This window comes from Trachypithecus francoisi, unplaced genomic scaffold, assembly GCF_009764315.1.
Source record: "Trachypithecus francoisi isolate TF-2019V2 unplaced genomic scaffold, Tfra_2.0 Lachesis_group4, whole genome shotgun sequence".
Classification (NCBI taxonomy): Eukaryota; Metazoa; Chordata; class Mammalia; order Primates; family Cercopithecidae; genus Trachypithecus; species Trachypithecus francoisi.
This window is the reverse complement of record NW_022681469.1, coordinates 9,467,983-9,495,905: the sequence shown is the minus strand read 5'-3', so window position 1 is coordinate 9,495,905 and position 27,923 is coordinate 9,467,983. Positions and strand designations below refer to the sequence as shown.

Sequence of the window (27,923 nt, the reverse complement as noted above, 5' to 3'; positions counted from 1 at the left end):
TGAGACAAATCAAATTTTTTCCTGCCAGTAGGCATATTGTGGGGACAGCCTACCAAGCCTCACACCTCTCTAACCTCTGCCTGGAAAGAATTTGGAGTCAAAGTTTTTACCAAACATTTCAGTCCCTGCTACGCCACCTAGTGAAATGGAATTTTTCTTCATAGGGGGCTTTATCGGCCCTTTGTCCCAAACCTCTAGTTCCCCAAATCCTTTCCCTCCTACCTCTCTCTATCAGTAGTCAGACCCCATGTCCTATTTATAGACAGGTAAACTGCACTTTCAATAGTTGGGAGGAAACCATCCTAAAGAGACAAATTCTAGCTTAGTACTGTCCCCGTAGAAGGGATGCCAGCCGTGTAATCCTTATGTTCTTCTGAGGCACCTGTTATACATCCAGCTACATTGGCATTTAAACACAAAGGGGATTTTATGCTTAGAAATCCATTGGTTCCATTCTCTGGGAATTCAGTACTTCATTAGAGCCATAGTAAGAGAAGCCAGGTATAGAGTCAGGACACTTCCTCCATTAAAGGGTCTTGCCCAAATCCAGTTACTGCACAATCTCTCCTGGGCCCATGGGGTACCTTGGAAGCCTTTTGAGTCGAGTAGGCTTGGGAAACCCAGAGACAGAGAGCTAAGGCATCAAGTAGGAAAGCATGACTACTCCTGCTGACCAGCTCTTACAGATCCATGGGTGAAGGTCATGCTTGCATCCATGGGCAGCACCTATGATGGTTGCTGGGACCCAGAGGAGATGAAAGGAAAGAGAAGAGGGACACCCTTCCTATCTTTCTTTCTATCCTGGGTCACTCTAATAGGAGGGAGAAGACTAAGGGACATCTTTTCCCCCTCCCTTTCTAGATCTTCAAGCCTTTACTCCACTTGAGTGCAGCCTGGATCTTCTCTAACCCTCAGACCTTGAAGTTCATTCTGGGAAAGCCCCAAATTCACTCATATATAGAGGTTTTCTAGGATTTAACCCAAGTATTTAAAGTCTCCTGGAAGGATGTTATATTAATCTTAAATCAAACCCTAACTGCTGCTGTGAAACAGGAAGCCCTGCAAGCAACAAAGAAATCTGGGGATAAACTTTCTGTCTCATACCGTGCCAGGGAAGGGGAAGAGCCTTAATCAATTGGGAGAGTAGTAATGCCCTTGGAGGACCCTAAATGGGACCATGATAATAGCATCAGAGATGGAGAGGGAAGTTCTTTCAAATGTGTATACTGGAAGGCTTGCAAAGGACTGGAGCCAAACCTATTAACTACTTCAAGCTTTCCATAATAGATCAAAAACTGGATGAAAATCACTCAGCCTCTCTGGAAAGGCTGAGAGAAGCATTAGTGAAACACACCTCCCTGTCTCCCAATTCAATTGCAGGACACCCAGTCTTAAATAACATATTTATTACTCAGGCAGCCCCCGATATCGCAAGGAAGTTGCAAAAACAGGCCCTGTCCAAAGATCTCTGATTTTTCTGACCCTCAAGTTGAAGAATTGCAGTATGTCAATAACATTCTCCTCTGTGCCCCAACCAAGAAAGTCTCAGGAAGGCACTGGGGATGTCCTCAATTTCTTAGCTAAAAAGACATATAGGGTTTCAACATCTAAGACTCAGACTTCAGTAAAGTACCTAGGTCTAGTCTTATCATAAGGGACCAGAGCACTAGGTGAGGAAAAGATTAGGCCCATTTTCTCTTTTCCCCTACCCCAAACTCTTAAACAACTGAGGGGATTCTTAGGCATTACTGGATTTTGCAAACTATGGCTACCTGGGTATGGTGAGATAGCTCACCCTTAATATCACCTCATAAAAGAAACTCAAGCAGCTAAGACTCACTACCTGACTTGGGAACTTGGGGCTAAAAAAGCCTTTAACCAGTTAAAACAAACCTTAGTTAAACCATCAGCCCATAGTCTTCCGACAGGGAAGGCATTCAGTCTCTATGTATCAAAAAGGAAGGGAATGGCCCTGGAAGTTTTGACTCAGGCTCAAGGTCCAGCTCAACAGCCAGTAGATTACCTAAGCAAGGATCTAGACTTGGTGGCTAAAGGATGGCCAGCCTGCTTCTGAGCAGTTGCTGTGGTGGCTTTGCTGGTGCCAGAAGTCACCAAGTTAACCATTGGGAATAAGTGTATATACCCTCACATAATGTGGTAGAACTGCTGTCTTCTAAGGGAAGGCTCTGGCTAACAGATAATTGCCTCTCCAAATATCAGGCTCTGCTGTTAGAAGGATCACAGTCCAGTTAAAAACCTGTCCTTGTCTGAACCCAGCCACTTTCCTCCCAGAGGAAACTGGAGAACCTGAACATGACTGTGAACAGGTAGTGGTGCAAACTTATGCAGCCAGGGAGGACCTCAAAGAAACTCCCCCTGAAAAATCCAGAAGCCAGACATGCCAGCAAAAGCTTAAAGTATTTTTTTGTTGTTGTTGTTGTTTTAACCAGTTGGACTTTTGGCTTCTTTCTCCTTGTGCAAACTGGTAAAAGGAATGATAAGGATCACTGTTTGTATTCTCTGCAAAGTTTTAATTAATGAAAAAGGATATTCTTTTTTTTTTTTTTTTCTGAGACGGAGTCTTGCTCCGTCGCCTGGGCTGGAGTGCAGTGGCCGGATCACAGCTCACTGCAACCTCCACCTCCCGGGTTTATGCCATTCTCCTGCCTCAGCCTCCGGAGCAGCTGGGACTACAGGCGCCCGCCACCTCGCCCGGCTAGTTTTTTGTATTTTTTTTTTTAGTAGAGACGGGGTTTCACAGTGTTAGCCAGGATGGTCTCAATCTCCTGACCTCGTGATCCGCCCGTCTCGGCCTCCCAAAGTGCTGGGATTACAGGCTTGAGCCACCGCGCCCGGCGAAAAAGGATATTCTTAAAGAGTACTCAGCTTAATTAAAAGTGGATATCCTTGGGAGGCCGAGACGGGCAGATCATGAGGTCAGGAGAATGAGACCATCCTGGTTAACATGGTGAAACTCTGTCTTTGCTAAAAAAAAAAAAAGAATACAAAAAATTCGCCAGGTGTAGTGGCGGGAGCCTGTAGTTCCAGCTACTCAGGAGGCTGAGGCAGGAGAATGACATGAACCCAGGAGGTGGAGCTTGCAGTGAGCTGAGTTCACACCACTGCACTCCAGCCTGGGAGACAGAGCAAGACTGTCCCCTCCTCAAAAAAAAAAAAAGAAAAAAAAGTGGATATCCAAGTTATAAGTGTATTTTTAAAAGCCTTGACTGGGGATGGTGGCTCACACCTGTAATCCCAACACATTGGGAGGCCAAGGCAGGTGGATTGCTTGAGGCCAGGAGTTTGAGATTACCCTGGCCAACATGACAAAACCTCGTCTCTACCAAAAATGCCAAAAAAAAAAAAAAAAAAAGTTAGCTGGGCACAATAGCGTGTGCCTGTAGTCCCGGCTACTCAGGATGCTGAGGCAGGAGAATCACTTGAACTTGGGAGGGGGGATTGTATTAAGCCAAGATCACACCACTACCCTCAAGCCTAGGTGAGAGAGCAAGACTTTCTGTCAAAAAAAAAAAGGACTTGGTGTTTTTTTCTTCTTGGATCTTGTTTTTCTGGAAAGGTTTTCTTTTCTTCTTTGTTTTTTGCTCAGTCAACTAAATTGCTTTTCTCCATTTTGTCTTGCCACTCTTAATACATGCATAAAAAGCCCTAGGACAACTTCTAATGGCCTGGGACTCCTTGGAAAAATAGAAAAGACACCACGGATTCCATTTTGGGAGAAATCTCTATTTTCCTCATGGAACACCAGGAATTGGAGGTAAATAGATCCCTCTCAAAATCTGTTTTTGTATACCGGGTATGCCTGTTTATTAGGCCCTAGAAACTGCATGCTTTCCTAGACCTGCTCTTAAAGGACTCCACCCTGAGGCTAGTAATCCAATATGGAGATTGATAAACAAACAAACAAACAAAACCTTATAACTGCTGCATCTTCTGTCTGTGTAGTCATATGTATTATATGTGTAATGTTTATATTTAAAAAGCTCCAATCATTTGGCTTAAAAAATAAGCACTTAGATCAAATATTTTTTGAAGGAAAAATAAAAGCTATAATGCCTTTAGTTCATGTCACTTTAATCTTTAAGAAATAAGACCAGTCTTAAAGATTATAGGTAAAATACAAATGTTGTCAGATGTAAATATGTGGTCTAAATTATGCAGGTCAGATACTAGGTTTGCTAATTTTTTTTTTTTTTGAGACGGAGTCTCGCTTGTCACCAAGCCCGGAGTGCAGTGGCGTGATCTCAGCTCACTACAAGCTCTGCCTCCCAGGTTCATGTCATTCTCCTGCCTCAACCTCCCGTGTAGCTGGGACTACAGGTGCCCACCACCACACCTGGCTAATTTTTTTGTATTTTTAGTAGAGATGGGGTTTCACCATGTTAGCCAAGATGGTCTCGATCTCCTGACCTTGTGATCTGCCTGCCTCGGCCTCCCAAAGTGCTGGGATTACAGGCATGAGCTACCATGCCCGGCCTACGTCTGCTAAACATTTTAAGGTTGTAAACTGTTCCTTTGGTCTTTGAGAACCATTTAACTTGGCTGCTTCACAATTGATAAGCCCTGGGTACATATCAAATTTATCATGCCCTTAACTATGCTGGAAGGAGTCAGACTTTATCTGTGCCTAGTTTATAATTAAAACAACTTACCAGGTTTTACATTACAGTTAAAAATTGCTAAGAGTTACCACTATAACATGTAATCGAGACTACTGAAAATAGATTTACATGCAAGGTATGTAAAAACAGTAAAATGTATTTTAGTAAAAGATTATAAGAAGACTTGGAAATGTAAATTTCTGTCCAGGGTTAAAGGGTTGTTTTAGATTAGAGTCATCATGTTGACTAAAATAAATAGCTTACAGTGATCTGGAATTGTATTTTGTAATGTCAAGTGCTTTGAACCTCTAACATATTTAACCGGCTTCCCAAAATCAAACCTCAGTTTCAAGGTTGTCTTTTCTAACCCCTAGCTTTTGGATGCTACAGAAGGCCCCTAGAGCACCCAACAGGGAGGTAAACAGGATTATTTGACATTTTGAGACACAGTTTCACTCTTGTTGCCTAGGCTGGAGTGCAATGGTGCGATCTTGGCTCACTGCAACCTCTGCCTCCCAGGTTCAAGTGATTCTCCTGCCTCAGCCTCCCGAGTAGCTGGAATTACAGGCATTAACCACCACTCCCAGCTAATTTTGTATTTTTAGTAGAGATGGGGTTTCTCCATGTTGGTCAGGTTGGTCTTGAACTCCTGACCTCAGGTGATCTGGCTACCTCAACCTCCCAAAGTGCTGGGATTACAGGTGTGAGCCACCGTGTGCAGCCAGGATTGTCAAAATGATGTTTATATTCTTCAGGTTATATTTTAGTACGTTATATCAATATAAATTCCAATATTATATGGGATTTTAAAAATTATAATGTCTGGGCTGGGCACAGTGGCTCATGCCTGTAATCCCAGCACTTTGGGAGGCCATGGTGGGTGGATCACAAGGTCAGGAGATCAAGACCATGGTGAAACCCCATCTCTACTAAAAATACAAAAAATTAGCTGGGCGTGGTGGCAGGCACCTGTAGTTCCAGCTACTCGGGAGGCTGAGACAGGACAATGGCGTGAACCTGGGAGGCAGAGCTTGCAGTGAGCCGAGATTGTGCCACTGCACTCCAGCCTGGGTGACACAGCAAGACTCCATCTTAAAAAAAAAATTATAATGTCTGAATATATGCTACCAATTATAATTAAGGATTTTATGTTAAGTTATTGAAAACCACAGAAATAACCAAATTTCGTTGTCATTCATGTTCTTAACTGTAAATAACCTAGACATTTCATCATTTCACAGACAATTGTTGTCTTGTTTTGATCCTCTTCAAAAAATAGTTATAATCAGTTATAGGACTTTGACAGGTGCTCTCAAATGCAAGTATCTGATAACTGTGGAGATTTTAACATTGGAATAAAGTAAAAATATGCAGGGCTCATGATGAGCTGAAATGGTCATGAATATTAAGCAAAGCAAGAGTTAACAGAATGGACTGAACTAACAGAAAACTGAAGTAACCTTTTTAGCCTTTGTGCTTAAAACATTACTGATCCTTGTTTTGTTTTTCAGTCAAGAAAACTTACCTTGAACTATTTACATCCTTTAATGATTGAGTAAGGTATATTCCTATAAACAAAATTTGAAGCATATTTGTTTATCTCTGCCTGGCATCTCCAGAATTTGGAAACTATTTGTGAGTATTCCTAAATTATGGCAATATACTTATTTGCATCAGTGCAATAAGAATCCATTTTCTTTTGCAACAGGACACAGCTGGAGATACTGGACATTTTACCAAGGCTTTGACCAGAATGGTGTGCTTCCCTTTAAGGAATCAAACTTCACTTGCAGAGTCAATAAAAGCCCCTTGGAAAAACTAACCTCATACCTTGTCTACATAGACCCCATACAGGGTTCCTAACCTGTGGTGAGTAAAAAATGTCACTTTCTAACAGGCCGAGAAGCCCCCTATTCTTGGGACCTCAAGAAGAGAGGAATTTACCCAACTCATAGATATTTAAGGGTCCAAACCCATGGGTGGGCTCAGGTTTAAAAGGCCTCGTCTTAGATTTTTGTGGAGCAGAGTTCCATCAAGGCCAATTTAAAAGCATGTGTGAAGGATTGGTATCCTTGCTGCACTTTACACAAATAATCAGACCAAGTATAAAACTCAAGTTTATTTTGCAAACAACTAAGTCTCAACATGATTTGTTTTAGAAAAAAAATGAGGACTGAACAGAGAAAATTATGTTTCAAGACATATACACTTGTCAGTTAATTCTAATCTCAGTTGTTTTTAAGTTTTTGTCTACATTATAGATTCACCTTGCTTATTCCTGTAAACCAACCAGTGATCCATGGCTGCAGCTCAGAAGAAACAAAAGGGATAGGTAAGATAAATAATCTGGATCGATATTTTAATTCTGAGCAATTATCCTGCAAATCCTGCCAGGTGATGGGAATAGATAGGGTGCCCATAACTCAGAGGTTTGTTTGTTTGGGAGAATAAGACCAAGGAACCTAACCAAAGTCAAGTCCCATGCACCCAAATCTTAACAGGCATAACTATAGCCGCCAGTTATTGGGGAGTGTTGACAGCCTTGGGATTTGTGAGCTATCCTTACCCCAACCTTATTTTGTTTTGATACATGTCCTCTAATAACCCAAACTGTTTCTTCTCACTTAGAGGCCATTGAACTTCAAATGGTAATGCAAATGGAACCACACATAGCCACACCATTCTTCTGGGGACCCTTAAATTAACCTCAGGAGGAGCCTTGACTGTTATGGTCCCCCACACGATGCCACTATTTAGCCGGAATTAGCTTGAAAGATCATCACCCAACCTCCCTAACAGCAGCTGGGGTCTCCAGTCCTGAGTGGGGAAATGAGAATGGAAAAAGGAAAAAAACCCAGGTAAGCAGACAGTTAAGGCCAGTCCTCAGTATAATTCTGTTTTTCAGAGAAACAGCCTGAAAAATCAAGCTGCAGCTGCACAGATAAGGGAGCAAGGCCCAACATAGAAACACCTTTGTTCTTTGTGTAAAAGAAAAGTTTCCTCCTCTTCTATGAGCATGCACACAGTGGGATCCATGGAAACTTGCATGGGAAGGAGGCTTGCCTGAGACATGCCTGCAGCTGCACAGGTGAAGGCAGTTACACAGACAGCTACACAGATAGGCGAAGTTTTTTTGTTTTTGTTTTTGTTTTTTTTAATGAAAGCCCCTGCATTCAACTGAAGAAAAGGCAACCCTTTCAGGTCCCCCTTCTACTGCGAAGAGCTTTCCTATTTTGCTTATTAAACCTCTGCCCCAGCTTCACCTTTGGTGTCCATGGTCCTTAATTTTCTTGGTCATTAGACAAGAGCTCGAATAATACCTCAGACAACAAGACTGCAACACCTCCATCCCATGTTTATATTTCCTATCTTCCACAAATGGAACACTAGCACCCCCAAATATCAACATGCAGGTTTTGTAAGCTATACCAAATCAACTTACTAAGTAAAGTTCAATATCTAATTTTTTTCAATATCTCACTTTTTTCCTTAGAATATACACCACTGAGAGTTTTTTTTTTTCTTTATAGGCATGGTATAATGTAATATATCATTAAATTTATTGGTTTTATTTATATTTATTTTTAGGTTTATCTCCTCATACTTGTTTTATTTTTTGGAAATATAAAATATTAAAATGATTCAACAGTCGAGGCTATACAAAAATGTATACTTAGAGAAGAGTCATTCCCTACTACATTCCTTGCAGTTCATTTGCATCTACCCATGAGTAATGTTCTATTTCTTGATCTGGATGTGAGATTAGACAGGTATATTTATTTCTTCTTCTTCTTAAAGCTGATCACTTATTTGTGCTTTTTTTGTATGTTTCACAGTGAAAAAGTTTAAAAATACCAATGAGATGTGTCCGTCAGTATTCAATTAGGGAAGCAGAATCACTTAAGTATTATTGAATGAGGAATTGTTATAGGACTAAGACCATGCACAATTATAGGATGAGTTAGGGAAGATGGAGGATCAAAGACCAGTCACTATCCAACCTTCCTAAAGCATGGCAAGGTGGACAAGTTGAGATTGCAGGGGGCCCTGAGAATCCAAGCACATTCAGCTGCTGGAGTGGAGCTACAAAATGTCTAGAGAAAAACTCCAAAGAAATTTAGCTACCACTTCTGTAGGTCCTCTGACAAGTATCCAAGTATCTGGTGATGGCATTGGGGCTACTGCTAATGGACATGGCTGGCCATTGGGAAGAGCTGAACACAGAGTAAGGGAGAGCAGGATGAGCCGGAATCCACTGGTATCTGTATGTCACAACAACTAGCAACAAGAGCCATCAGAGAGCAATGGCTGTGGCTTCTCTTCTACCTCCCAATTATCACTCAAATTCTTTTGTCCAACTCTAACCTGAATTTTGACCAGGAAATAATTCTGGGAAAGTAGTTTTAGCTATACCAACTGGTACATGGTACAAACTGCCACCAGAGAGATGATAACAGCCTTAGGGCAGTGATTGTTGACATGGAGAAAAGGAGAAAGATTAGGGAGATGTATATGAGTTAGAATTGATCAGATTAGTTAATAAACTAGGTGTGAATAATGAGGGAAAGCAAAATCTAAATGACTCTCAGGCTCTAACTTAGACAGCTACGTGGGTGATGGTGCCATTGACTGAGGCAAAGACTCCAGATGGAGAAGGCAGAGATGATGGCTGCAGGGAGATAGGGCATTTAGTTTTGCCCATGTTGATTCTGAGAAGGTGGTGGGGCTTCCAAGTGAAGATATGCAGTAGGACCCAAATATATTACTATATTTTTTAAATGGGCTTTTGCTTATTATGACAATTTATCCTCATTGTGATTGGATTTATCCTCCTATCTAAAATAGCCAAAAAACTGAAAAATATAGGAAACAACAGTTTCAAGACATCGGACATCAAGCAGTAAGGGACCGTGATCCCTGAGCAATGGAAAATAAATCCTATGAATGCTGCAGTTGACTGCCTTGGGAAAGCGTCTAGGATATGGCACAGAGAAGAGACACCCAGGCCAAGCCCTATGGACTCCAAGAATTAAATAGATGGAGCTCTGAGCCTTGAGAGATAAAGGCAGTCAGAGTTTGCTAAAGAGAATACTGGAGAGGAGAGAGATGTCCAGAGATAGAGAACTCTGGAGCTCTGCAGAGGATCATGCTCAAATGCTCAGCTAGGCACCGATCAGCACATGCACATGAGGAAACTCTCCAGGGCCAAGGAAAGAACCATCTGAAAGGATAAGTGGTAACAATGCATGGTGTTCACACTGAAAATAGTACCTATTTTCACCAGCCAGACTGGAAAACCTTATGATTCATGGGGCACTGGGTGGAGAATACAGAAATGCCTTGCCCTGTTTTCAAGCAGCTTGATTGAATTCCAGGACAAAGCTCAAGAATATCTATGCAAGTATTAAAATATCCAGCTGCCAACAAGATAAAATTCACAATGTCTGCAGCCAAAAATTACTAGGTATGAAAGAAGCAGGAAAACACCACCTATAATTAGGAGAAAAGTCAACCAATAGAAACTGACCCAGAAGTAACACAGATGTTAGAATTAGAGAGAAGAACATTTAAAGTCATTGTAAGTGCATTCTATCTGTTCAAAAACTTAAGTAGTGGTGTAGACTGAATATTTGTATCCCCCTCAAATTCATATATTGAAATTTTAAACCCAAAGGTGATGGTATTAGGAGGTGGGAATTTTGGGAGGTGATTGAACAGAATTTATACCCTTATAGAAAAGGCCTGAGAGAGGACCATCGTGCCTTCTGTGATGTAAGGTTACAGTAAGAAATGGCTGTCTGCGAACCAGGGAATGGGCCCTCACCGGACATGGAATCTGCTGGTGACTTGATCTTGAACTTCCCAGACTCCAGAACTGTGAGAAATACATTTCTTTATAAACTACTCTGTCTCTAGTAGTTTGTTGTAGAAACCAAGCAGTTTCATTGAAGCTTTTAAAAAAATAGTATATAATAGGGGGGAAAACCAAACCATTTTCTTCCACTATGTTCTCAACACTCCACATAAAACAATTCTGTTCACAAAAATGTGGGGCTGTTTTTCCCATAAAGCAATTCTCCAGTTTTCTACAAACACCAGCTAGGTGTTCTACAATTCAACTAATTCTGACTCTATCTAAATGGAGTTAGAATGAGATGCCACAGGTTAAGGGCTTAGTCACATATGTCTGACCTCACTTCAGTTGCCAGTTTTGAGTGCAAACTTCAGTACTTCTGATAGGCTGGCTATAAATTGGGAGTTCCTATGACCTCCTTCTCATATTTGGTCTTTTGCTAGAATGGCTCACAAAACTTAGGGAAGTACTTACTTAAATTTACCACTTTGTTTTAAGGGACATCACAAAGGATGTGGATAAACAGCCAGGTGAAGAGGTACATGGAGCAAGGTACATGGGAATTGGCATGAGGTTTCTGTGCCTTCTCCAGGCATGCCACCTTTCCAGCACCTTCACATGTTCAGCAATCTGAAAATTCTTTGAAGGCCATCCTTTTGGGGTTTTATGCAGGTATATTTAAAGAGGCTTCATTGTGAAATCATTGATTAATAGTAAGCTATTCACCTTTCAGTCGCTCTCCTCTCCCTGGAGGTAGAGGGAATGGGGCTAAAATTTCCAACGCTTTAATCACAGTTGATTCTCCTGGCAACTATCCCCCATCCTGAGGCTATCCAGGACCCTCCAGCCATCAGTCTTCTTACTACCATATTCATCAGACACTCATCACTTCAGAGATCCCGAGGATTTTAGGAGCTATGTGCCAGGAAATGGAGGCAGAAACCAAATATGTATTTTCTTATTATGTCACAAAGACTAAAAGTGAATGAAAGAGATGAAAACTACAGTGGTGAGTAAAAAAGACACTGCTTGATTAACAAAAGATTAGACATTGTAGAAGAAGCATCAGCTTGAAACCATAGCAACAGAACTATTCAAAGTGAAATACCTAGAGAAAAGAGAATTTTAAAAGAAAGAAAGAAAAAAGAACACAGCAAAGTGAGCAGAAAAGAATTTCTGAAAGTTGGAGTGTAGGGCAGAAAAATATCGGAAAAAATGCCCCCCAAATTCCAAATTTTAGACCAACTGTACACCCACATATTCGAGAAGCTTAATGAAACCTGGGCACAAGAGACGTGAAGAAAATAACACCAAATTACATTATAGTCAAATTTACTTGAAACCAGTAATAAAGCAAATCTTAAAAGCAGCCAGAGGCCGGGCACGGTGGCTCAAGCCTGTAATCCCAGCACTTTGGGAGGCCGAGACGGGCGGATCACGAGGTCAGGAGATCGAGACCACCCTGGCTAACACGGTGAAACCCCGTCTCTACTAAAAATACAAAAAACTAGCCGGGCGAGGTGGCGGCGCCTGTAGTCCCAGCTACTCGGGAGGCTGAGGCAGGAGAATGGCGTGAACCCGGGAGGCGGAGCTTGCAGTGAGCTGAGATCTGGCCACTGCACTCCAGCCTGGGTGACAGAGCGAGACTCTGTCTCAAAAAAAAAAAAAAAAAAAAAAAAAGCAGCCAGAGCGGGGAAAAATGCTATGTACAGAAGAATAAAAATAATGACAAATATTTTATTAGAAACAATGCAAGCAAGAAAACAGTAGAGCAATATCTTCAAAATACTGAAAGAAAAAGAACTCTCAACCTCATTCTATACTGAGTGGAAACACCTCTTCAAAACAAATGTGAAATAAAAGCATGTTAGACATAATAAAGTTGAAAGAATTCACCACCAGGAGACTCACAGTGAGGCAAACATTAAAGAAGTTCTTTAGGCAGAATAAAAATGATACCAGGCCAGGCATGGTGGCTCACGCCTGTAATATCAGCATTTTGGGAGGCCGAGGCGGGTGGATCATGAGGTCAGGAGATCAAGACCATCCTTGCCAACATGGTGAAACCCTGTCTCTACTAAAAATACAAAAATTAGCTGGGCATGGTGGTGCGTGCCTGTAGTCCCAGCTACTTGGGAGGCTGAGCCAGGAGAATCTCTTGAACCCAGGAGGTGGAGGTTGCAGTGAGCCAAGATTGTGCCACTGCACTCCAGCCTGGGTGACAGAGCAAGACTCCATCTCAAAAAAAAAAAAAAGATACCAGGTGGAAATATGAATCTATAAAACAAAAAATAAAGAGCATCAGAAATGGTAACTATGTGGGTACATCTATATACTTTTTCTTAAACTTTAGATCTGTTGAAAGATAACCAACTATTTAAGCAAAAATAACAACAATGTAGTGTGATATTTGTAGCACATATCAAAGTATAATACACAATAACAATAGCACAAAGTTTGGGAGGGGAGAAATTGAAGTAGAATACTGTGAAGTTCCCAGACATGCAATGGTATCATATCACTGGAAGATAGTCTGAGATAAGTTAAAGGTATATAGTATAGAACATAAAACAATACTAAAATAACACAACAAAAAGTTGTAGCTAATAAGATAACAAAGGAGGTAACATAAAATCATTTAGGCTGGGCGCGGTGGCTCAAGCCTGTAATCCCAGCACTTTGGGAGGCCGAGACGGGCGGATCACGAGGTCAGGAGATCGAGACCATCCTGGCTAATACGGTGAAACCCCGTCTCTACTAAAAAAATACAAAAAACTAGCTGGGCGTGGTGGCGGGCGCCTGTAGTCCCAGCTACTCGGGAGGATGAGGCAGGAGAATGGCGTGAACCTGGGAGGCGGAGCTTGCAGTGAGCTGAGATCTGGCCACTGCACTCCAGCCTGGGCGGTAGAGCGAGACTCCGTCTCAAAAAAAAAAAAAAAAAAAATCATTAAAAAATAATAAATATAAAAGAAGGTAGAAATGAGGAAAAGGGGAATTTAAAAACACATGAAACACACAGAAAGTACAAATATAATATATTTAAATTTAACCATGTCATAAATCTCATTAAATGTAAATGGTCTAAACACTCATATAAATGACAGAGATTGTCAGATTTGATTTTGAAAAATGAAACATCTACATGCTGCCCCAAAGAAATACACTTTTAATATAAAAACATAAACTAAAATATATAGCATGTTAACAGTGCTCAAAAGAAAGCTGGATTATCTACGATAGCATTACAAAAATTGGTTTTTAGATGAACAAATATTACCATAGATGAAGATAGTAATTCCATATTGATAAGGGGTCAATTGATCAAGAGAACATAACAATCCTAAAAGTTGATGCCCCTTATTAACAGAGATTCTAAATACATTCAGTTAAAAAGTTTCTGTATTAATTTGATTAGGATAATGGCCTCCAGCTGCATCCACGTTGCTGCAAAAGACTAGATTTTATTCTTTTTATGGCTGTGTAGTATTTCATGTTGTGTATGTACCACATTTCCTTCACCCAATCCACCATTGATGAGCACCTGTGTTGATTCCATTTCTTTGTTAAATAGGCTACTTTCAAGAAAAGCATTTTATTTATTTGAGACAAGGTCTCACTCTGTCACTCAAGCTGGAGTGCAGTGGCATGATCACAGCTCACCACAGCCTCAACCTCCCAGGCTCAAGCAATCCTCCTGCATCAGCCTCCTGAGTAGCTGGGACTACAGGGGCATGCCACCACACCTGGCTAATTTTTATTTTATTTTTTTGAGACAGAGTCTCGCTTTGTCGCCCAGGCTGGAGTGCAGTGGCGCAATCTCAGCTCACTGCAAGCTCTGCCTCCCAGGTTCACACCATTCTCCTGCCTCAGCCTCCCGAGTAGCTGGGACTACAGGTGCCCACCACGTCTGGCTAATTTTTTTGTATTTTTAGTAGAGACAGGGTTTCACTGTGTTAGCCAGGATGGTCACAATCTTCTGACCTCATGATCCGCCTGCCTCGGCCTCCCAAAGTGGTGGGATTACAGGCGTGAGCCACCGTGCCCAGCCTAATTTTTGTATTTTTTTTAAGAGACAGGGTCTCACTATGTTGTCCAGGCTAAGATGCATTTTAAACATAAAAATACAGATAAGTTAAAAGTAAACAAATACAAAAATAAAGACTATGCAAACACCAATTATAAGAAAGCTAGTGAGGCTGTATTATTAAAGTAGACTTTATAATAAGAAGTATTTCCAGTAATAAAGATGGATATTTCAAAATGATAAAAGGGTTAATTCATTAAGATGTAAGAATCTTTAATGTGTACATACCTAATTACAGAGTTCCAAAATACATAAAGCAAAAACCAAGGGAAGCATAAAGAAAATTGACAAATTCACAATTATAACTGGAGATTTTAGTACTTTCCTTAGTAATGCGTAACACAAACAAGCAAAAAAGTCAGTAAGAATATAGATTTAAACCACACTATTAACCAACTTATTTAAACTGCACTTACGTAACACAACATCCAACTATACAATACACTTTTTTTTCAAATGCATATCAAATATTTACCAACATAGACCATATGTTGGGCCATAAAATAAGTCTGAATCAATTTTAAAAGCTTTAAATCATACAGAGTATGAACATCTATGAACGTGTCTCCTGGTGCACATGTAGAAGAGTTTCTATAGAGCATATGCCCAAGAGAGAAATGGGGATATATGCATGACTAGCTTTACTAAATAATGCTAAACTGTTGTTCAAAGAAGTTACACAGTTGTATGCTCTTCCCAGCAGTGTGGAAAAGCTCTCATTGGTTTACATCATTGGAGTAGAAAATGTACTCTGACACCATGGAGTGCCAGGAAATTTAATTTCCTACTTTGGTGATGGCTGTAACATGGTATTCCATTTTAAGTTGCATTTACCTGATTACCACTGAGGTTGAGCATTTTATATACGTCTAGTGGTCTTTCCTGTTACTTCTAAGAAATGCTTGTCAAGTTCTTTGCTTATTTTTCTCCTCTCTTTTTGGCTATTTTCTTATCAATATAGTCTGTATTCTGGATAGAAATCCTTTTTTGATTACCTGGTTGTGCCAGAAATTAAACCATATTGTCTCTTAGCTCTGAGCCCACCCTTCTTGACCCTGCTTACTGAGGCTGTGGCACTCTGCAAACTATATTTATCATCTACCTGCTGGCTTCCTGCAGGTTCTGCTAATGGAGGCAATAGATGAGGATGGGAAGGCAGAAAGAGAAGAATGGGACTTGCTTTCGTCCCATTTGTTGTTCCCATTAGTGCAGCCCCAGCAATGACCCTTAATGCTGGAAGCAGTGGGTCTAGTGCCAGCTTTCTTATGGCACTCCCGGAACCACCCTCATTGGCAGTGCTCTACCTTGGGAGATCCACACTCTGAGCTCCTGAGTCACTGGCACCAGCTGGGCAGCACCCCATCCTCACAAGTGTGAGGTCCAACTCTTCAGGGCCCCTGTTCCACACTTCTCTATTCTGACAACTGCAGCCTCTTCACTTTTTCTCTCAAAACTAGCAGGAGACAGTTGCTTCCAGGCGTTATTATCTCTGCATCACCTTGGGGTTCTCTTTGCCTTTTCATTTCATGAGTATCTATTTAACCAATACGTTATAATAAATTCTTTCTGTTGAAATGCCTAGTTTCTGATTTCTTATTCTACCTTGGCTAATACAATGATTAACAAACCTCTCCTCCTGTTGTGTGACTCACCTTTTCACTCTCTGAGGACTTTTAGAACACAGACGTTTCTTAACTGCAATGAATCAGAATGGATTAATACATGGATTAATATGTCATTTTTTATATTGTCTTAATTTTAAAATCCTTTTTCTACTCCAATATCATAAGAATTTCCTCTATTTTCTAAATTTTTAAAAGTTTTTTTATATTTAGGTCTTGAATCCTCTTGGAATTTATTTTGCAAATGAATATCTAATTGTCCTAGCGCCTTTTTATTAGAAATTTCACCCTTTCTTCACTGGTCTACAATGCTGCCTCTCTCATATATCAGGTTTCTGTCTATGGATGGTCAATTTTTAGAATCCCCATTCTCTTCATTAGTTTTCTTTGTGTACCCTTGTGCCAATACTACGCGGTCTTACAGCATTATAATAGTCTTTATATCTGGTAAAGCTAGTTTCCTTGCCTAGTTTTTTTTTTTTCAGATAAACTCTACCTATTCCCAACTCTTTCTTTTCCCACATAATTTTTTTTTCTTATTTATTTATTTATTTTTTGAGATGGAGTCTCACTCTGTCACCCAGGCTGGAGTGCAGTGGCATGATCTCGGCTCACTGCAAGCTCTGCCTCCCGGGGTAACGCCGTTCTCCTGCCTCAGTCTCCCGAGTAGCTGGGACTACAGGCGCCCACCACCACGCCTGGCTAATTTTTTGTATTTTTTAGTAGAGAAGGGGTTTCACCGTGTTAGCCAGGATGGTCTCGATCTCCTGACCTCATGATCCACCCACCTCGGTCTTCCAAAGTGCTGCGATTACAGGCGTGAGCCACCGCACCCAGCCTTCCCACATAATTTTTAACATTAGTGTGCCAATTACTATAAAAATCACTATTAGGATTTTGATTGCAATTGCATTAAATCTGTAAATTTGGAGAGCAGTATCTTTACAAAATTGTTTTGTCCTATCCAAAACCAAAGCATACTTCTCTACTTATTTAAGTGCCCTTTAAATATCTTTCAATGAAGCTTTAAAACAGTTTACACAGAGGTCTTGTACAACTTGTATTTATTCCTCGGGATCCTGTATTTTTGTTACTCTATCAAGAAATTTCATTTCTAACCGTTACTGGTGTGTAGAAATATATTTGATTTAAAATAAGTTTATTGTATAATTTATTTGAATTTATTAAAATTAGTAATTCAGATAATCTGTAGATTACTTCGTGTTTTCTATATAATCACAGTGTCACTGAAATAATGTATGTTTTGTTTCTTCTATTCCACTGAAAAAACCCTACTTTTTTGGTCTTAAATGCACTACCTCTAGCTCTTGGTGGTTTTAAATAGAAACAAAGCTACCACGCATCTTTGTCATTTCCAGTTTTTAAGAGAATGTTTCTAACGTTGCACCATTAAGTATGATGGTTGCTGGTTGCAGATTTTTGGACTTTTTAAAGAGTCTTATTGTTTAACAAGAAGAATTTTAACATGAGGATTTCTTTAATTCCTTCCTTGCCTTTTCCCTTTTCAGTAAGAGAGGACCATTGCTGGGGGAGCCAGAAGACCAACAAGAGAGAGTAGCCAGTGACAGAGCTCCACGTGGCTGTGAATTGGCTCATCTCCTCCAGCAAGAAAGATGGAATCAGAGCTCAGAAGAATATGCATGCTCAGGTTTGGAGAACTGAACACCAAAATAGCAACACAGTTCATTTGACTGGTGCTACCTCAAGTAATTTATATTAACTCTATTCTTAGTTATCCTTGCCAGTTTTGCTGTCTTTACTTAAGTAATTTATATTAACTCTATTCTTAGTTATCCTTGCCAGTTTTGCTGTCTTTACTTCCCCCCAATAAATATTTATTGCATCCCAACTTTTATGCTCAATGTTGTGTCTGGCACTGTAGAAAGACACAAAGAGATTGAATTTTCCTTTGTGAGCCTCTGTGCATTGTGAGCTTTGGTCTCCGTGACACAGTTATCACAGGCACTGCCACCATCTCATATGACCCTTTGGGTGGGTGTCCTTTCTCCACATGTTTGAGATCTGTATGGCCTTTTAATGTCAGAAGTGGCCTTAATGTAGGATGTTGGCCAAGGGCCAGGTTCACTTGGCAGGACTCGTGTTGCTGTGCTTCCGGGCAGGGTTTCGCCCAGCAGAGGAGACATTTCTGGTCCTTGCTGCTTCAGTTGTGCTTCTGGCCTGAGGCCCTTTGGGACAGCTGGGGAAGCTTCCTGAGCTCTATCATGGGATTCAAATAATTCCAATTATTGGTATGGGCTTTCCTGGGTTCAGTCAAGACCCTGCAAAAAACCAAGAACAGCTGAGATGAGAATAAAAAGAGAGGAGATGGGCAGAAGAGCCCCCAAATCCATCCACTGGGGTAGGGGTGAGGGTGAAAAGAAAGGATGTAGGGACACATTCATGTTAGTGGACTTTAAGGAGGAGATGAAGGAAAAAAGGAGTGGCCCTGCTCTTGGCAATGATTCTTCAAGCAGGTGTCTTCAAAGTGGTCCTAGGACGAGATGGAAGTGAGCCAAGGAGGCTTCTAGGGGCCCAAGTAGGGAGGAATTAATGAGGAAGAAGAGGGCAAAAGGTCTAATTTGCTGTGAGGCAAAATGTCCAAATCTCTAAAACTTTCTAAGAGTCCATGTAAATTTCAGTGCATAGATGTGTGTTGCAACACACGTGAAAAGGTATTTAGTAAAGGTCCCTAAAAGCTGAGGGGGTATAGCTCAGGGGTAGAGCATTTGACTGCAGATCAAGAGGTCCCTGGTTCAAATCCAGGTGCCCCCTGGGAAGAGTCTCTTTTTAGTACCTGCATCTCTTTTCAGTACCACATACCAATTGGTACCTTCAGGTTGCCCCAGGTCCTATGGCAGGTTGAGGGGAGGTTCCTGGGAAGGAAGTAGAGGGAAAAGAGATGGAAAGGAATCTAGTCATCTTTTGGGTTGGGGCAATGGAAAGTCCCAAAACCAGGAATGTGGTTCTAGCTATGATCTTGTTATTAAGGGATGTGTGAACTCAGGCAGGCCTTTAATTAGTTTTTGTTTTTTCTTTCAGGCATGTAACATGCAAGTATAGACTGAAATCAAAGTTGCCAAACACGTCTGAGCACCAGAATGACCTGGGAGTGTGGTCAAGTATACAGATTCTGATTTGTTAGGTGTGAGAAGTTTCATTTTTCTTTCATTTCATCCTCCCACATCACAGAAACACCAGATGATCTCCTGGGCCGCAAAATTCAGCAACCACTTATGAAGCAGATTCGCCACGTACCAGTTATTAATCTGCAGTTTGTACCACTTGCTCGAGTCCAGTGACACAGAACCCTCATATAGCAAGTTAAGCAAAGCAACTTTATTCCTTACAGGCAGGCAAGGGACAACAGAAGCCTGGGATTTAGGGTGAGCTGGTTCCCCAAGGCTCAGGAAGCTGCCCAGGGCAGACGGAGTCTCACCTGTGTGTCCCACTTCACACTGCAGCTGAGGGACCCTGAACACCCTCTGCTCTCAGTTTTATACCCCAAGGGCAATTTGGATCATTGGGCTAAAGCACAGCAGGACATCCTGTGCTAGGTGTGATGGGAACAGAGTCCAGGTTTAGGACAGTTCCTCCTCATCTCAGGACAACACTCCCAGCACATTCTCTAGTTATTCTGAGAACTACAACCAAGAAAAGAGGGAAGCACTGGGTTGGTCAAGGCCATCCGGGTACTTGTCCTGCTGGGTCATTTAAAAAGCTTTTCTAGGATAATGTTGGCTTTCCAAGTGGTTTTCCAAGCTGATGTCTTTCCCATTGAGAGAAGAAGCTGCAGGCCTGTGGACTGCCAGGTGGGAGGAGTTTGGGGTTTAGAGGAAAGAGGAGAGCAGGAATGGGTTGTTTGCAGTGGGGCTATTCCCATGGACTGACCAAGAAGAAATCGAGGTGCTGATGGGGCCGCACAGGTGCTTATCAGAAACAGCTATAACAAGTGAGGGGTGTAACTGAAGGTAGTGCCTTTGCCTGCAGGCCAAGCGGTCTCTGGTTCAAATCCATGTGCCTCCCACCCCACTTCAGTTTTCTATTTACTGAACAAAAGCCTTTTCACCTCTGGGGTCTGTTATACTGGAATCTTCCTGCAAGGAGAGAAGAGAGAATAGACAGCATAGAGCTTTGCCAGGAAGCCTCTCCAGTTTCTTGTAGGTCCCAGTGAACTTCTCCAGGTGACTCTGTCCCCTCATTAACCCTTATCCTCAGAGCCTTGAAATGGGCCCAATTGTCTCACAGAACTGATGTTTATGGTTTCTCTTAAATAAACCTAGAAATTGACCCTTTCGGTCTTGAAAACCAAGGAGAAATTTACATTTGTGTTATCTGAATTCCTTTCTCAGGAAACCAACCAGCAATCCTCCCAGAGAGTATCAAGAAAGTGAAATTTACCAGATCCCCACATCTGGAAAGTGAGAGGCCAGATCCCTCACCCATCATGATTGCCTAGGTGACCACCTACTGCCTGTTGGCCAACTCCTCTTCCTTGCCCCTCCCTAATCCGTTTTCCCACATATAGTTACATTTCTTCCCTGCTATGTAAACCCCTAATTTTAGTCAGTCAATGACAATGGATTTGAGACTGATCTCCTGTTCATCCTGTCTGTAGCACCTGGATAAAGCCTTATTCCCTGGCAATACTCATCTCAGTGACTGGCTTTCTGTGAGATGAGCAGCAAGACCTAGATGGAACCCCTGGTGTTTCGGTAACAGCCTTGCAACTTTCACTTTCCCTGTGGGAATGCTCATCTCCACCACACAGGACCATCCCCTGGAGGCGCAGGTAGTGATTTGACTCCTCTGGAATCCTCACCCCCAGGGACTGCGTAGCATAGGGCCTTGCCTGGAGCAGATCCCATGGTTGCAGCTGCTCCACCCTGAGCTGCTCTGGTAGGGTCTGTCCAGAGTGAAGGAACTAAAGGAAGAGTGGTGAGGAGGGCTCCTAAGTGGCAAATGACTGCCAGGGAAGTGGCTGTTACAGGCAGGGGTCTGCAAGCTACTTTCAGTCAGGAGGCCCTACATTACGCCCTGGGGCTACTTCCCTGCCCCTTGCGTTTCTGAAGCCCCAGTATCTGCTTCATAAACACCAGATGTGCATGTAGGGGCATCTGTTTCCCACCTGAGCAGAGGCTCCCAGTGCCCACAGGGGTGAATGAGCCGCAACGTCTTCTCAGGGAGGTGAACAAGGTGAACTGCTTTAACACTGACCGTTGGAGTCTGGGAGAAAGACTGAAAGAAGCAGTGGTTTCCCGGGTCTGAGCGCTCAATTATTCCTTGTGGCAGTATCCCGCGGATGACTGGTGGTTGCTTGCGGGCTTTCTTATTTCAAGTCAATAAAACCACATCCTTACCAATAGGGAGACATCTATTCAATTCGTTTCTGCAAGCGGTATCAGACTTCCACCTGTGGGTTCGCTGCCTCATTTTGTATTACTTGAAATTCTCATTTGGGACTCGGGAGACCTCTCTTGCCCAGCATGCCCTGTTGGGCTGACTCCATTCGGTCTCTCCATAGAGTTAAAAGCAACAATAGCTAAAAGCGAAGATCTGAAACAAACAAAAAATAACTGATTTTTAAACAAAGAAAAAAAAGCAAAGATCTGAACCCAATTCTGCTTAATCCCTAGCAGATTTTTTCTCCCTAAACAAGAGTATAATAGTCCATAATAATTGTAGCTGCAATCTGCTTACTCCCATAAAACATTAGCCTAAGAGACAAACACTGCCACTTTCTAAGGTGCAAGTCAATTTCTTTTCAAGTTTTGAAGAGTGCGGAAGTTGGAACCTCAGGTAGGAAGCCTGACCTTGCTCTTGCAGAGCTACAGGCAGGGGCCGTGCAGGCAGAAGGAGCCTCAGGAGAGGCCAGCATCAAGTGCGTGCCCTGGAGTGCCTGGGGACGGGGAGCCTGGGGAGTGGAGCAGGAAAGGTGGGGCAGAGAGTAGCAGGGGAACAGGATGCTAAAGATGGAAGGGCTTTATAGTCGCCACACAGAATTTGGTTCCATGCAATGCAGCTCAGAGCTACCCTCCATCCTTTTTCAGCTCTCCAGACTTCTTTTTCCCCTATGCCCTCTGCATCCAGGTCTCTCACCGGGCTCCACAACAGCACTCTGGCTGTGTGTACCCTTCCCTCCTCCCCACTTCACCTCCAGGCCACCTACCCCCTAGGTCCCCTCCAGGAAGGGGAGCCCCATTAGACTAATACCTCCAGCCCCCATAAGCAGCTCAGGAGAGGGATGGGCCTGCGGGGCTGGACAGCCCTGGGTGTACCTGACTCTCCAGAGACCACGGGCCAGGCAGAGGCCTTGTCTGCTTTATGCCAGGATCTCTGATTTGGGCTGGCGGGAAAACAGGGCACAGCCCCAAGATGACTGCCCTTCTCCTTTGGAGGAGCACTGGGCAATTTAATTAACTCCTATTTTTTGAGGGCCCAAGAATAAAAGCTTCTTTTTGGGGTAACCCATGAATCTCTGGGATGCTATATTCATCTGGACTTTCCAGTGAGACATGAGATTTGAACGATGGTGTGGGACGAGGGCCCAAGTGGGGAGGAGGAAGAAGTGGGAGCTTGGGATGAAGCACACATCCAGTCTGAAGTAGGCTTCATTAAGGTTCCACAATGCACACAGGTGACCCTTGAGCAATGAGGGAGTTAGGGGTGTTGACACCACACCCCGCGCCCCACCAACTTGCAGTCAGAAATGCGGATATAACTTTTGACTCCCCCAAAATGTAACTACTAATAGCCTACTGTTGACTGGAAGCCTTTCTGATAACATAAACAGTCAATGAACACATTTTGTATGTTCTGTGTGTTATATACTGTATTCTTACAATAAAGCTAGAGAAAAGAAAATATTAAGAAAATCATAAGGAAGGGAAAATTTATTTCCTATAGAATAAGTGGAAGTGAAGTGGATCATCATAGAGGTCCTAATCTCTGTCATCTTCACAGAGCAGGCTGAAGAGGAGGAGGAAGAGGAGGGGTTGGACTTGCTGTCTGGGGGGCAGCAAAGACAGAAGACAATCTGTCTGTTAAGTGGACCCACAGTTCAAGCCTGTGTTGTTCAAAGTCAACTGTAGTTTTACTTACAGACTTTACAGATTCAGGACCAGGCTTCCTGGGTCAAAGTAATGAGAAGTGCAGAACCATCTTTGCTGACTAAACCCAAGTCCAGCTGAGGGGCGCTTGGACTGGAAGCGAGGCCTCTTGGTCTGCACTCAGCTACTGCACTCTGGCACTGGCACCTGGGCTGGCTGAGCAGTATCTCTGACTCTGGGAGTTGAGTCCCGTGCTCTCGTTGCCTGCAGCTCTTTCTTCACACCCAGACTGGCTCTGGTTTACTAACAGGCCTGCTCCCCTGCTAAGAGGACACCTTGCTTCCCTTTCAGTCACCTCTTCCGGCCATTTCAGCCAGCCCTCCTCAGCCTGAAGTCTTCAGCTCCTTGGAGGGCAGGTGGATAGAGAAGCTAGAACCACTTTCTCAGATCTTACTTGGGCTCTTCTGGTACCTAGGGAGCTACTGTAATTTGAAAATCAGCTCACCCTCTGGGCGTGTCTGTCTGCAGAAGGTGCGTGCTCTAAGAGGCGGTTTGTGCATGTGTTGCTGAAGGGGACTTAGGAAGTGCTTACCTTTATTCGAGATGATGGGGAATCTTCCAGAACAGATATGACCACTGGGAACAGTGACCTACTAAGCTGATGGTTATGGAAAGCTGGGGTTGCCTAGAAACATATATGAAAGGGAAAGGTACTGTGACTTGGTGTTTGTTCCTCCCAGCAGGACCTGAATAATCCCTGGAGAGGGGGCTCTGCTGTTGGGCAGGCAGAGGCCAGGATGCTCTGGCCCAGTGCAGCAAACCCTCCAACCTAACATCAGCCTTGCTGCAGAGCCCCCTGCCTGTTCTGATGTGGGAAGGGGTCCTGATTACTGAGTGTGAACAGTCCTCTAATTGGGAATATCTAGAGTTGTGAAATAATGTTCATTTTTTGAAACTGTGGCTTTGGGTGAAATTCAAACATTGCAGAAAGGTGAGACCTAAACATGATGCTTATGCTGAGACTCTGCTTGGGGGGCCCACCTGAGCAGCCAGCCAGCCCCCACCCTGATTATATTGCCACTGGGTTACAAGGCATGGAGTGTCTCAGGCTCATCACAGGTAGGGGTGTGCAGTGAGAATAAAACGGGAGTCATGGGCTTTTCATGGAGATCCAGAAATAATCAGACAGCTGAGGCCTTTGAAGCCTCAAAAGGACTGTGACTTTTGACATCACCAACAAAGCTTTAGGACTCAGGCCTAGGTCACCCCTTCTCTACCAGAGTTCATTGATAGCCGACCTGATCAATGGCTGTTCTTCTATAAACACCTGTACCATATTACTCGTAGTTTCCGATCACTAATCAATTCAACATACTCATATCTTTTATGGCCATTCTTTGTGCGTCTTTTCATCTTCCCCCTCTGCTATCAGCTCCTCTTCTCTTTCTTGGCATCTGTTAAGTTAACCATCTTGAAAAGAGAGAATCTAATTGGTCATTATCCCTGTGTGGGCAGAACTACAGGTCACTGGTTCACTTGTATATTAGCTGGGAAGAGAGGAAAACATCAAAGAAAGTAATTAATATTCTGAGAGAAATATGAAAAAATATTTCATTTATTAAACAAGGCACATAAAAGGGTCAATTACAGAACAGATAACTTAGAAATTAAGAAAAAAGGATAGAAGATATAAAAATTAAATAGAAAATTTGAAAAATAAAGCTGAGGCAGTTTCCCAGAAAGTAAAATAAAACAAAAAGACAAAGGAAAAGATAGTAAGAGAGATAAAAATAAGAAAGTTAGAAGTTAAAACCAAGATGTATAAAAACCAACTAAATAGGCTTGGCACGGTGGCTCACACCTATAATCCCAGCACTTTGGGAAACCCAGGTAGGAGGATCACTTGAGGCTAAGAGTTGAAGACCAGCCTGGACAACATGGTGAGATCCCTATTTCTACAAAAAAAAAAAAAAAAAAAAAAAAAAAATCAGTTGGTCACCATGGGGTGTGTCAGTAAGCCTAGCCATTTAGGAGGCTAAGGTGGGAGGATCAGTTGAGGTCAGGGGTTTAAGGTTATGGTGAGCAAGACACTGTCTCAAAACAAACAAAAACTAATAAAAGTCCCAGAAAGAGAACATGATGGAAAGGACATTATACAAGAACATTACTCATAATAAAAGGACTTGGCTTGCATTAGAAAAGATTCTCCAAATGCCCAACAAAATGAATGAAAAATTATCTTCATCAAGTATATCATAGTGTGATTACAGAATACCAGGACAAAAGGGAAGATCTTCAAAACTTAAAGAGTAAAAGAAACAGGTGATACACAAAAGATAGAGGATCACAATGGCACTTGACTTTTCTATAGCAATACTAGACACTAGAAGACAACAGAAACAATCCTTCACAATATGCAGGATTATAAGTTGAAACTAGAAATCTATGTCTGTCCAGACTGCTAATCAAGTGTATAGGTGGAATTATGGACATTTTGAGGCACGCAAGGTCTTAAAAAATTCACCTCTACTCAGCATTCCCAGAAAACAACTGGAGGACATCCTCTGCCAAAATGAGGAAGTAAATTAAGAAACATTCAAGACGTGGAATCCAGGAAAAAGGGACTTGCACATAGAAGACAGAGAAGGAAAGAATGTCCTGGTAAGGGTGGAGGAAGTCCCAGGGCATGGGCTGAGCAGCAGACTTTCCAGGGCAACCAGAACAAACAGAGCAGGAAGCCGGAGAGCTACTGGAAAACAAGAAGTGAAAATGTTAATTATCTAACAGCTTTTACAATGTGGTAAATTGATTTGACAGGCATTTCATGGAGCAATGAAAGGCTGTGGAAAATCGTAGATATTCCAAGAAAACCAAGTGGTTGAAAATGTGAGAGACTATCAGTAACTTGAGGAAAAAAAAAAGTTCCATCAGAACTCTTAGTTCAGCTTAGGATTATGTACATTGGCCATAAACACGATTAACTAATCATAATAATTAAAACATGGAAGATAAAATTGAATAGAAAGTAAATATACAGCATTTTATCTAAGAAGTTGATATATGGTAGGTATATTGGTAAACAGAAAAGAAGGCACATGAATGATAATCCTCACCTACAAAAATAAGTCAGCTAATGATGTCTAAATTTGATTAGACATACCATATCATGACATACTTATATTACTTAAAATTAGAGAGGCAAATAGACTAAAAGAAACAGTCAAAAGGGTGGAGAGTGGCTGCCTCTGGGTGGCAAGAGGAAAATAAAAAGGACTGAGGTTTCTTTTATTATAAGCTTTAAAAGCAATATTTGACTTTCAAAAATAGTTGCACAAGATACTTAGATTAAAAACAAAAGAATATGTAAGGTTTAAAATAGTCTTGCACTGGGAATGGGGGTGTAGTTCAGTGTAGAGCTTTCCACACTAGCAGCAGAGTTTTCTGGCCAAAACCTGGAGGAACTGTGTGGTCCTCATGCTATGCTGTCTCCATGATGCTTCCCAGGACTACTCTCCGATCCACGTCAGGGCCGGGGAACTTCCCCAACTTCGCCAACTGTTTCATGAACTGGATTTAAGGCAAAGATCCCAGACAGAGAGATATCTTTATGTGTCAGTATTGCATGTGTCTCAATTTGTGTCTCCAAACTGCTATTTTGTAGTGTAAACAAGAAGAAATCAGACATGTAGACCTAAAGGCTGTTCCAGCAGTAAACGGGAACACTCCTCCCAGCTGCTCCCGTCAGGAACTTTCAATGTGCTGTAGGACTGCGGGGTGTGATTACCAACATGAAAGGTGCTTATTAAACACTCATGACAAGTAGGGGGTATAGCTCAGGGGTAGAGCATTTGACTGCAGATCAAGAGGTCCCCAGTTCAAATCTGGGTGCCCCCTACTGCACTTTTTCTATTCATACAAGCTGTTATGTTCTTCACAGAAGCTGTTGGTCATATTCCAGTTTCTTTTCATCCATTCCACCTATGATTTTCCCTGGAACTGGAAGCTACAGATCAGGCCTACCCAGCTGCACCCTGGCTGGATAACTTCTCATCTCTTCCAGCACCAGTTCCATGGGTATCCCTCATATTCTTGGTATCCAGCTCCCTGCTCTCCCTATACATGTAATTTCTCCAGCTGTCATGCAGAATGCATCTGGGTTTTTCCAGGGCAGACCAGACAGTAGTACTACAGCAGGTTTCCCAGAAACAGACAGGGAATGGTATCCCAAGTTATCACCCTCCTGGCTCCTTCCCACAGCAGCAGTTTGTGCACTGGAGTGGTGGCCAGACTGGGGAGACACATCACAGCACGCAGCGTTCCCATATAGGGCAGATATTTTCCCCTGGAGAATTGGTTTCTCCCACGCCAGAGCTCACTCACACCCTTGCTTCAACCTTGTAGGCCAAAAGCCTGGCTCAGCGACTCTAACAAGGGAGATAGAGGTTCTGCAGTGCTGCCCCTGCAGACCCAACTCCTGTAGCTCTGCGGCTGCAGTTGAATTTCAGCCCACTCTGTGACTGTGGCCCAAGGCTTGGAGGTAGGGGATTAGACTCAAGAGTCTGTTCGTATGAGATGATTTGGAATTCCAACTTTGTTCTGTGGGCCACAGGGAGTCCTGTGTGCTGCAATGAAGAACCAGGTCAGATCCTTTGTCTAAGGAGGTCATTTAGAAGACAT

The 27,923-nt window shown here is 42.4% G+C and overlaps 1 long non-coding RNA gene and 1 other non-coding gene across 2 annotated transcripts; one reads left to right on the top strand and one right to left on the bottom strand.

Annotated features, from left to right (window-relative positions):
• The first annotated feature begins 18,900 nt into the window (after nt 1-18,900).
• Nucleotides 18,901-18,972, top strand: TRNAC-GCA. Its single transcript has one exon. It is a non-coding gene; the product is annotated as a tRNA-Cys (tRNA).
• Nucleotides 18,973-19,521: 549 nt separating this feature from the next.
• LOC117072845 lies at nt 19,522-24,978 on the bottom strand. The gene is made up of 2 exons (XR_004432971.1): nt 23,839-24,978; nt 19,522-21,753 (listed from the first exon to the last, which is right to left on the bottom strand). It is a non-coding gene; the product is annotated as an uncharacterized LOC117072845 (long non-coding RNA).
• Between the last annotated feature and the right edge of the window lie 2,945 nt (nt 24,979-27,923).